Source organism: Cherax quadricarinatus, chromosome 50, assembly GCF_038502225.1.
Source record: "Cherax quadricarinatus isolate ZL_2023a chromosome 50, ASM3850222v1, whole genome shotgun sequence".
Classification (NCBI taxonomy): domain Eukaryota; kingdom Metazoa; phylum Arthropoda; class Malacostraca; order Decapoda; family Parastacidae; genus Cherax; species Cherax quadricarinatus.
The window spans coordinates 8,225,461-8,237,481 of record NC_091341.1 but is presented as its reverse complement, the minus strand read 5'-3'; the positions used below and the strand labels follow the sequence as shown (position 1 = coordinate 8,237,481).

General features: G+C 42.7%; 1 protein-coding gene across 1 annotated transcript in view; it reads right to left on the bottom strand.

Annotated features, from left to right (window-relative positions):
* The window catches only part of LOC128695331 (neuron navigator 2-like), a 1,199,990-nt gene extending 1,189,581 nt beyond the window's left edge, over positions 1-10,409 (bottom strand). Inside the window, exon 1 of the mRNA XM_070095407.1 lies at positions 10,339-10,409. The gene's annotated coding sequence lies outside the window, so the exon portion shown is untranslated. The remainder of the gene's footprint in view (positions 1-10,338) is intronic.
* Positions 10,410-12,021: the final 1,612 nt, after the last annotated feature.

Genomic DNA, 12,021 nt, shown 5'->3' with positions numbered 1-12,021 from the left:
GCATTTGGCAGGGTTGAATTCGAGAAGCCAGTTTCTGGACCACATGTCCAGCCTGTCCAGGTCTCTTTGCAGTCCTGCCTCATCCTCATCCGATTTAATTCTTCTAATCAACTTCACATCATCTGCGAATAGGGACACTTCAGAGTCTATTATACCTCTTCACGTACCATGACTCGTTGCCTCCCTGTCAGGTATTCCCTGATCCATTGCAGTGCCCTCCCTGTTATATGCGCCTGATCCTCCGGCTTCTGCACTAATCTCTTGTGGGGAACTGTGTCTAAGGCCTTCCTGCAGTCTAGGAAAATGCAGTCACCCCACCCCTCTCTCTCGTGTCTTACTTGTTACCTTGTCATAAAACTCCAGAAGGTTTGTGACACAGGATTTGCCTTCCATGAACCCATGCTGGTTTTCATTTATAATCTTGTTCCGTTCCAGGTGTTCCACCACTCTCCTCCTGATAATCTTCTCCATGACGTTGCACACAATACATGTCAGAGACACAGGTCTGTAGTTTAGTGCCTCATTTCTGTTTCCTTTCCTAAATATGGGGACTACATTTGCTGTCTTCCATTTCTCAGGTAGATGCCCAGTTTCAAGGGATGTGTTGAAGACTGTGGTTAGGCGCACGCACAGCATCTCTGCTCCTTTTCTAAGGACCCACGGGGAGATGTTGTCCGGTCCCATCGCCTTTGAGGTATCAAGGTCACTTAGCAGCTTCTGCACCACCTCCTCGGTTGTTCCTATGTCATCCAACACTTGTTGGTATATTCCCTCTTGATGTTCCCTTCTGTGCTGTCTTCCCAGAGCCCTTCCTGTCTCTACTGTAAAACTTCCTTAAATCTCCTGTTTAGCTCCTCACATACCTCCTGATCATTTCTTGTGAGTTCTCCACCTTCTGTCCTCAGTCTGACTGTTGTCTTCCTCCTGATGTGGCTATACAACAGTTTCGGGTCAGTCTTGATTTTCGATGCTATGTTATTTTCATACTGTCGCTGGGCCTCCCTCCTTACCTGTGCATACTCATTCCTGGCTCTGCGACTAATCTCCCTATTTTCATGTGTTCTCTGCCTTCTGTACTTTTTCCATTCTCTATTGCACTTTGTTTTTGCCTCCTGTGTGTGTGTGTGTGTGTGTGTGTGTGTGTGTGTGTGTGTGTGTGTGTGTGTGTGTGTGTGTGTGTGCGCGCGCGCGCGCGCGTTTGCAGTAGTAGAAATTCGCCATTACCACAATTCCCCCCCAGTTCCCAACACGACCCCCTCTCCTACACAAAATAAGCCTTTCAGCGTCCCCTGCAAGACGTGCCCATTAAACTAACTTCCTCTCCTCACCTCAAAACTTTCCTCCTCGCGAAAAGGTATACCAAAACTCACAATTTCGGTATACACTAATTTCTAAACCAGGGTTTGTCAACTCCGTTGCAAGTGTCCTGCACACCTTAATTCACAGAGGAAAAAACTTACGTTATGTTTTCAACACATTTTCACATGCTTTGCATGAATTTGGAAATGTTACATGTGGTATGAATTTCTTATATTTTTAATGAGTGCAGCACATTACGTATAATTTTTAATTACAGTCCACTGTACTCTTCAAAAAATATACTGATATGAATTAAGAGTTTTTTTCAGAAGAAAAGCTTGTAGTTCGTGAAGTTGTACACATTTCATCTGTGCGTTATATATATATATATATATATATATATATATATATATAGATATATATATATATATATATATATATATATATATATATATATATATATGTATGTGTGTGTATGTGTGTGTATGTGTGTGTATGTGTGTGTCTGTGTGTGTGTGTGTATGTGTGTGTATGTGTGTATGTATGTGTGTATGTATGTGTGTGTGTATGTGTGTGTATGTGTGTGTTAATTACCATTTTGTCCAAGGCACATGTCGATTAGACACTAGGCCTGTTGTGTGTGTAGGTGTGTGTGTGTGTGTAGGTGTGTGTGTAGGTGTGTGTAGGTGTGTGTGTGTGTAGGTGTGTGTGTGTGTAGGTGTGTGTGTGTAGGTGTGTGTAGGTGTGTGTGTGTGTGTAGGTGTGTGCGTGTAGGTGTGTGTGTGTAGGTGTGTGTGTAGGTGTGTGTGTATGTGTATGTGTGTGTGTGTACTCACCTATTTGTACTCACCTATTTGTGGTTGCAGGGGTCGAGTCACAGCTCCTGGCCCCGCCTCTTCGCTGATTGCTACTAGGTTCTCTCTCTCCCTGCCCCATGAGCTCTATCATACCTCGCCTTAAAACTATGTATGGTTCCTGCCTCCACTACATCACTTTCTAGGCTAGCAGGGTTCGAGTCACAGCTCCTGGCCCCGCCTCTTCGCTGATTGCTAATAGGTCCTCTCTCTCCCTGCCCCATGAGCTCTATCATACCTCGCCTTAAAACTATGTATGGTTCCCCCCTCCACTACGTCACTTTCTAGGCTATTCCACGGCCTGACTACTCTATGACTGAAGAAATACTTCCTAACATCCCTTTGATTCATCTGAGTCTTCAACTTCCAATTGTGACCTCTTGTGTCTGTGTCCCTTCTCTGGAACATCCCGTCTTTGTCCACCTTGTCTATTCCGCGCAGTGTTTTGTATGTCGTTATCATGTCTCCCCTGACCCTCCTGTCCTTCAGTGTCGTCAGGCCGATTTCCCTCAACCTTTCTTCGTAGGACAATCCCCGTAGCTCTGGGACTAGTCTTGTTGCAAACCTTTGCACTTTCTCTAATTTCTTGACGTGCTTGACTAGGTGTGGATTCCAAACTGGTGCTGCATACTCCAGTATGGGCCTGACGTAAATGGTATACAGAGTCTTAAACGAATCCTTACTGAGGTATCGGAACGCTATCCGTAGGTTTGCCAGGCGCCCGTATTGATGTGCGCCTCAGGAGATATGCTCGGTGTTATACTCACCCCCAGATCTTTTTCCTTGAGTGAGGTTTGCAGTCTTTGGCCATCTAAACTATATTGTGTCTGCGGTCTTCTTTGCCCTTCCCCAATATTCATGACTTTGCATTTGGCAGGGTTAAATTCAAGGAGCCAGTTGCTGGACCAGGCTTGTAGCCTGTCCAGGTCTCTTTGTAGTCCTGCCTGATCCTCATCCGATTTGATTCTTCTCATTAACTTCGCATCATCTGCAAACAAGGACACTTCTGAGTCTATCCCTTCCGTTATGTCGTTCACATATACCAAGAACAGCACAGGTCCTAGGACTGACCCCTGTGGAACCCCGCTTGTCACAGGCGCCCACTCTGACACCTCGTCGCGTACCATGACTCGTTGTTGCCTCCCTGTCAGATATTCTCTGAACCATTGCAGTGCCTTTCCTGTTATGTGTGCCTGATCCTCTAGCTTTTGCAGTAACCTCTTGTGAGGAACTGTGTCGAAGGCCTTCTTGCAGTCCAAAAATATGCAGTCGATCCACCCCTCTCTCTCCTGTCTTACTTCTGTCACCTTGTCATAAAACTCTAGTAGGTTTGTGACACAGGATTTTCCTTCCCTGAAACCGTGCTGGTTGTCAATGATACACTTGTTTCTTTCCAGGTGCCCCACCACTCTCCTCCTGATGATCTTCTCCATGACCTTGCATACTATACACGTTAGTGATACAGGTCTGTAGTTTAGTGCCTCATGTCTGTCTCCCTTTTTAAAAATTGGGACTACATTTGCCATTTTCCATACCTCAGGGAGTTGCCCAGTTTCAAATGATGTGTTGAAGATCTTTGTTAATGGCTCACACAATATCTCTGCTCCCTCTTTAAGGACCCATGGAGAGATGTTGTCTGGTCCCACCGCCTTTGAGGTGTCAAGTTCGCATAGCAACTTCTTCACCTCCTCCTTGGTTATATGTACCTCATCCAGCACTTGCTGGTGTGCCCCCCTGTTCTGATTTCCTGGAGTCCTACTGGTTTCCACTGTAAATACCTCTTTAAATCTTGTGTTGAGCTCCTGACATACCTCTTGGTCGTTTCTTGTGAATTCCCCATCACCCCATTCCCCATCCTCCTGATGTGGCTGTACAACAGCTTCGGGTCAGTCTTTACTTTTGATGCTATGTCATTTTCATATTGTCTCTGAGCCTCCCTTCTTATCTGTGCATATTCGTTTCTGGCTCTTCGGCTGATTTCTTTATTTTCCTGAGTTCTCTGTCTTCTGTACCTTTTCCATTCTCTAGTACACCTAGTTTTTGCCTCCCTACACCTTTGGGTGAACCAAGGACTCGTTCTGTTCTTCCCATTATTTCTGTTTCCCTTTGGAACAAACCTCTCCTCTGCCTCCTTGCATTTTGTTGCTACATAGTCCATCATTTCTTGTAATGGTTTCCCTGTCAGTTCCCTCTCCCACTGAATGTCTTGAAGGAAGTTCCTCATGCCTGAGTAGTTCCCCCTTTTGTAGTTTGGTTTTTCCCAGCCTATTCCTGCTACTCTCTCCACTTGGAGCTCAACTATGTAGTCGAAGCACAGAACCACATGATCACTAGCTCCCAGGGGCCTTTCATACATGATTCTCTCGATGTCCGAACTACTCATGGTGAATACAAGGTCCAGCCTTGCTGGTTCATCCTCTACTCTCTCTCTGGTAGTGTCTGTAACATGCTGATGCATGAGGTTTTCCAGTACCACATCCATCATCTTGGCTCTCCATGTTTCGGGACCCCCATGGGGCTCCAGGTTTTCCCAGTCAATCTCCTTGTGATTGAAATCACCCATAACTAGTAACTTTGCTCCCCCCATGTGTGCTCTCCTGGCCACCTCGGCTAGTGTGTCGATCATTGCTCTGTTGCTCTCATCATATTCTTCTCTTGGCCTCCTGCAGTTCTGTGGTGGGTTGTACATTACTGCAATTATCACCTTATGTCCCTCAGTCTGGATTGTTCCTACTAAGTAGTCCCTTTCGCCCGTGCCATCCATTCCTTCCATTTTCTCAAAACCCCACTGGTTTTTAATGAGCAGTGCAACTCCTCCTCCCCCTCTCCTCCCTCTGTCTTTTCTGAAGATTTGGTATCCGGATGAAAAGATTTAATCTGTTATTATTCTGGTGAGTTTTGTTTCTGTGAGTGCTATTATGTCTGGGGATGTCTCCTTGATTCTTTCGTGCCACTCCTCATACTTGTTTGTTATTCCATCTGCATTTGTATACCACACCTTCAACTTCTTTTCTAAGACTGTGGTCTGGGAGGTATATTGGGGTTGGGGAAGTGGGAGACCTGGTAAGGAACTATGGGTTGTTGCTGTGGGGGTGGAGTTTGTAATGTAGTGGGTGGGGGCATTGGATGTGGCATGGGTGTTTTGATTTAGTGTTTGGTTGCACTGGGGTTGACCTGGTTGGGAGGCTTCTATAGGAAGTTGTGAGGGAGGCTGTATTTGATCTTTTTCCTGGGTCTGGGATCTCCTGTCTGTCTTCTCCATCCCCTCTCTTTCCTCCTTTCGCCTTTGTACCATCTCTCAGTTTCTGCCTTTCTTTCTTCTTGTGTTCTGTCGCGATCGAGATACACCTTCCTGTATGCCGGCATGTCCCTTAATCGTGCTTTCTCCTGCAGGATCCTGGTCCGAGTCACTTCTGCCTTGAAGGTCACTTTCACTGGCCGGGTTCTTTTTTTTACAAACCCCCCTATTCTCCGAAAATTTTCCAGCTGGGTCATGTCGTCTTCTCCTATTGCTTTCATGATGCTTTCAATTGCTTTTTTTTCCCCTTGTTTTCTTGCTTCATATGTTTCCCCTTCAACTTCCTGGAGCCCATACACAAAGACTGACCTCACCCTTTCATTCTCCCACTGTGTGTGTGTGTGTGTATGTGTGTGTGTGTGTGTGTGTGTGTGTGTGTGTGTGTGTGTGTGTGTGTGTGTGTGTGTGTGTGTGTGTGTGTGGTACCGAATAGGTAAAACTGGTCAATTAGCAAGAACTCATTTAAAACTAAATCTTTCCTAAAAAATTCTCTTATATGTTTAAAGATATGTTTTTTTCATTTATGTTAACGTAAAAAATAATATTTTGAACCAAAAGAACCTAAGAAAACTTACCTAACCTTATTATAACAAGCGCAATTTAATTTAGCCTAATCCAACTAAATATGTTTTATGTAAGGTTACAATAATTTAATAATAAACAAGCACAAAGAAATATATTTTTTCGTTAGGTTCAGAATGATTTTTTGAGAAATTATTGCATGCATAAATTTTAATTTGCCTTATTCGGCAAGCAGAGCGCTGCTATTTATGCCAAAATAGCATGTTTTACCTATTTGGCACAACATACACACACACACACACACACATATATATATATATATATATCACTGGCCGTCTTCCACTGATGCAGGGTGACCCCCAAAAACAAGAAACAAAAGTTTTTCTTCCTTTTACATTCAGTAATTTTATTAATTTATACAGAAGGGGTTACTAGCCCCTTGCTCCCGGCATATCTGTTGTCTCTTACGACAAGCATGACTTACGGAATAAGGATTCTTCTCCACTTTCCCAAGGCGCGCGCGTGCGTGTGTGTGTGTGTGTGTGTGTGTGTGTGTGTGTGTGTGTGTGTGTGTGTGTGTGTGTGTGTGTGTGTGTGTGTGTGTGTGTGTGTGTGTGTGTGTATGCGTGTATGCGCGCTTGTGCGTGTGTGTACATATATTTATTAACTTATTTATTTCAGTTACTGCGATACAACTGCAGCATACGCAATATCGAGTGGACACAGGAAATCCTGCTCTTGTCTCCATTAACATTTAGAGTACCTCAACACCCTCCTCTTTCACGTATCCCACACGGAAGGTGTGTATGGAAGTGGGGGTTGTGAGGGTAGGATAGTCCCACACCACTACCTTACACAGGTGGGTTGTCTCGCATTACCTCTACAAGAAGTGGCGGGTGTAACATTGATTTATGGGTCTGCTGTGAGCCTCGGGGGAGCGGGAAATGGCTGTAGAAAATACAAATGGTGTCAGAACTTGCAACCTCAGCAACAAGCAATATGTTAGGTGAAGTAATAACCGTAGCAAGAGAGAAGAGAAAGGTTGCTGATAAGGCAGAAGTTCTAAGATAATATTTTAGCCTAAATTATTATTATTACATTTATTTGAAAACGTTAAACTCTTAGGACAGGTGGCACAGGATGTTATGTTCTTACTGGCAAAAGTCTATAACTTATCTTAAAACAAAATCTTGCATGAATTTTGGAAAGGTGTATGAAAATTTTTGATAACTAAAAATCTGGAATTACTGGAAGTGCTAGTGAGTTATTTGCCTGTAAAAACTTAACAATTTTACATCGAACTCCAGACCTAAAAACAAAAACACACAGGAAAACACACACAAGTGAATAAATACGGGACAAATGCCAGAAATCTGGAAGAAAGCCAATGTCGTCCCATTATTTAAGAAAGGAGACAAACATGAAGTCAGTATCACTGACATTAATACTATGTAAAATAAAGGAGAAGATAATCAGAAAACGAATGGTGGAGCACTAGGTGAGAAGGGCTTTAATAAACAATAGCCTACAAGGTTTAGATATGTCAAATCTTTTCTCCCAAACTTGCTGGAGCTCTATGAAACCCAACAGAAGTGAGACAAGAGAAAGAAGGATTGGTGGATCACATATGGTTGGACTACAAGCAGGTATTTAATACCATACCTCACAAAACATGATGAGAAGGCCGGAATAACAGGGAAGACGATACAGAGAATCAAGTAGTACCTTAATGGAATACCTGGAGTATACCTGAATAGGGTTTCGGGGATCAACGTGGTGGATCAGAGCCTGATCAACCAGGCTGTTACTCTTGGCGGCACGCAAACCGACGTACGAACCACAGCCCGGTTGATCAGGTACTTACTTTAGGTGCCTGTCCAGCGCCTTGTTGAAGTCAGCCAGGGGCCTATTTGTAATCCCCTTTATGTATGCTGGAAAGCAGTTAAACAGTCTTGGATTTCTGACGCTTAGTGTACCCGTAGCGCACCTGCTTTTCATTGGGAGTGCCGAGCATATCGGCGGAGGCACACATCAACCGAATAACTGCTACAGCGAATATTCGTTTGGCAAATCAAAGATTAGCTTTCAGGAATCTCCGAGTCAATTACTTACGTCAGACCCGTCTCCGGAATACGCAGCACCAGATGTAACCCTCACCTGTTAAAGCATGTTAAGAAACTAGAGAAATGCGGAGTGAGCAACGAGATTAGTCTCAGACTCATGGGAAATGAGTTGCGAGGAGTTTAAATCTGTCGACAGTAGAGGATAAAAGAACCAGGAAAGACATACAAAAATACTCCAGAGAACTTGATACGGTAGACAGGGATACACTGCTCTAGAGCTAAGAAACTAGGACATGTGGGCACACCTGGAATTTAAAGAAATAGACGAGTCTCGAGGATGCCAGGAAGTATTTCGTTAGCAGGAAGCAGAATAACCTGGACGAAAAAATGCTTAAGGCTGGCTCTATACATTATTTTAAGAATAGGTATGACAGGACCTACGAGGATACATGGCAAACTAAGAGATAATACCAGAAGAAACTAGCCCCTTTGTTCTGTTTACCAAGAATTTTAGAGAAAATCCTTCTCGACAATATCTTAGTTATTTCATACAAAGGAATAAGCATTTCTTCCCAAGTAAAACCCATCAGGGACAAGAAAGGAAAATTGATTAATTCACTGCCAACAAAACTGCTTAATTTACTGTTGTATACGTCTGCGCGCTGTCTACTACATCGGCAAATTTATTTACTACAATAAGTCAATTACTTTATTAAAACCCTAGTTGCAGTCACAAGTGTTCACCGTCACTCCAGTAATAACCGTGACAACACTGGTAGGTGTTCCCACCAAAACAGTCAATTCACCCGTTAAACTGGCAACAATGGTGACATTCTCAGCAACTTGAGGCTTTGTGTCACTCATTAAACTTATTAGAAACATTTCTGGTACAAGTTATAATCCCACGTCAAAACACTACCACACCACAACACTGTCACAACTCCATAAACAAACATAATACCATAAAATTAGCATAACGTCACAAAACTAACAACATAACATTGCCACATCACACCATAACACTAACGCAACATCAACTGTATAAACATAACACCAAACACAACACCATAAACGTAATTTCACGACGACACCTTTTCAAAGTACTCAACATTAAATAATATCACTACATACACGTCAAAGTCTGCCACACCACTTCACTATACATGGTTACAGCATCACTATAACACCACAACACGTGGGTCACTGCCTCACCAGCAAGTGACCCAGAGATCAACAATAATGCCATTGTTTCTGATCATATTTCTTGCACCAATGGTTATCACGAACTCTCATATTCCCGTCTTTCCCTTTAACCCAGCCTGCCTCTCAGTCTCCATCGCTTTCTCTCTGTCTGTCCGTCTCTTACTACATTATGTGGGCGTTTCTCTCTACTCAATTTAAAGCAATAAAGTGAATACAGAAACAAAAACTGTTTCGTTCACTCAGTTCAACGATTAATGTAATTTTCAATCTGAATCGTGTCTTTGACAAATGTATACATATTATATATATATATATATATATATATATATATATATATATATATATATATATAGATATATATAGTGTGCGTGTAATATGACCATCATATAAGCGTTGACCCATTCCAAAAGAACAATGTAATCATCAGTCAGAAAAACTCGGCAATATCAACAATATTATTTTCCACTATCACAGTACCAGGAATTTTTTAAACACGCTATTTTTTAATATCAAAACACATTTTTAGCCTTACGTTTATACTAAAACCTGTTTCCAGCCTTATGTTTAAATAAAAACCTCTTTCCAGCCTTGTGTTTAAATTATTTCCAGTCCAGTCTAGCCACTACAGAAGCTCATGAAATAATCAACTCATTGCATAACTTTTTTCCGGAAATGTGGATAAAAATTCACAGCACATTTCGCTTGCCTCTACAAACTACTTAGCAAAATACATACATATGGTATGCAATTCTGTCCCTGAATGGAGGCCGGACATGTCATTTACATTTATATTACAGTAAGGCCGTTGTTTGAACTTAATTTCCATACCTCTGATTAAACGTGTATATCACACACATAATAGTTTATACCTCAACAGAAGGAAGGCCATATGGCCTTTATAAGTCAATATTTTTCATTATTTTAATAAATGCACTATATTTTGGTCAGGAAATTTATAAAAAAAAATTCCCGAGCGGTTTATAAAATTCACCCAGAAGCACAATGCAATTCTGGAGGAAACAGTTAATCTTTCAATTTTATTTTTTTACTCAAAAATATCATCACAGGACGTCACTGGTGTTATTTTAAGAGGACTAACCAACAGCTTTGCTTCCCGCTACTGTGGCCAGCACACCAATAGTCGAGCTTCCCGCCACTCCGGCCAGCGCGCGAACACTGGCTCACCTCACGTGACCTCGCTCCCAAACCGCGTGTTGCCACAGAACCCATTCGTGCGCGCGCGCAAACTGGATGACTGTTTGTTTTGGTTCTGCTCTTCCAAGGTTATGTCAACACTGTAGCTCCGAGTACACTCTTGCATGATACATTCCAACACTTGTGTACTGTAGTCTCTGTCTCTTCAAGGAGACGAAGAAAAACGTCACGGCCTCTAAAATAACCAATTCTACTGACACAGAACAAAATATAAACATATTATTTCCTCTGCTGAGTGTGCCTCTTCGTGTACAATGAAATCGGTATAAATTCTTGAGGACTTACTGTGCACAGGCACTGCAACGATTAGTAGTCTATTAGCCAGAGAAGTGCCAATAGCAACACTGGTCACGTTACCCAGCCACGATTCCCTGACGGAGGATCGAGCCTACATCACTACTTACACTGAATGACTCATACGAGTTTAGCACTTATACATACGATATATATATATATATATATATATATATATATATATATATATATATATATATATATATATATTTTATTATTTTTTATTATCACACTGGCCGATTCCCACCAAGGCAGGGTGGCCCGAAAAAGAAAAACTTTCACCATCATTCACTCCATCACTGTCTTGCCAGAAGGGTGCTTTACACTACAGTTTTTAAACTGCAACATTAACACCCCTCCTTCAGAGTGCAGGCACTGTACTTCCCATCTCCAGGACTCAAGTCCGGCCTGCCGGTTTCCCTGAACCCCTTCATAAATGTTACTTTGCTCACACTCCAACAGCACGTCAAGTATTAAAAACCATTTGTCTCCATTCACTCCTATCAAACACGCTCACGCATGCCTGCTGGAAGTCCAAGCCCCTCGCACACAAAACCTCCTTTTCCCCCTCCCTCCAACCTTTCCCAGGCCGACCCCTACCCCGCCTTCCTTCCACTACAGACTGATACACTCTTGAAGTCATTCTGTTTCGCTCCATTCTCTCTACATGTCCGAACCACCTCAACAACCCTTCCTCAGCCCTCTGGACAACAGTTTTGGTAATCCCGCACCTCCTCCTAACTTCCAAACTACGAATTCTCTGCATTATATTCACACCACACATTGCCCTCAGACATGACATCTCCACTGCCTCCAGCCTTCTTCTTGCTGTAACATTCATCACCCATGCTTCACACCCATATAAGAGCATTGGTAAAACTATACTCTCATACATTCCCCTCTTTGCCTCCAAGGACAAAGTTCTTTGTCTCCACAGACTCCTAAGTGCACCACTCACTCTTTTCCCCTCATCAATTCTATGATTCACCTCATCTTTCATAGACCCATCCGCTGACACGTCCACTCCCAAATATCTGAATACATTCACCTCCTCCATACTCTCTCCCTCCAATCTGATATTCAATCTTTCATCACCTAATCTTTTTTGTTATTCTCATAACCTTACTTTAACTTTCTTCCCTTGCACACCCTACCAAATTCATCCACCAATCTCTGCAACTTCTCTTCAGAATCTCCCAAGAGCACAGTGTCATCAGCAAAGAGCAGCTGTGACAACTCCCACTTTGTGTGTGATTCTTTATCTTTTAACTCC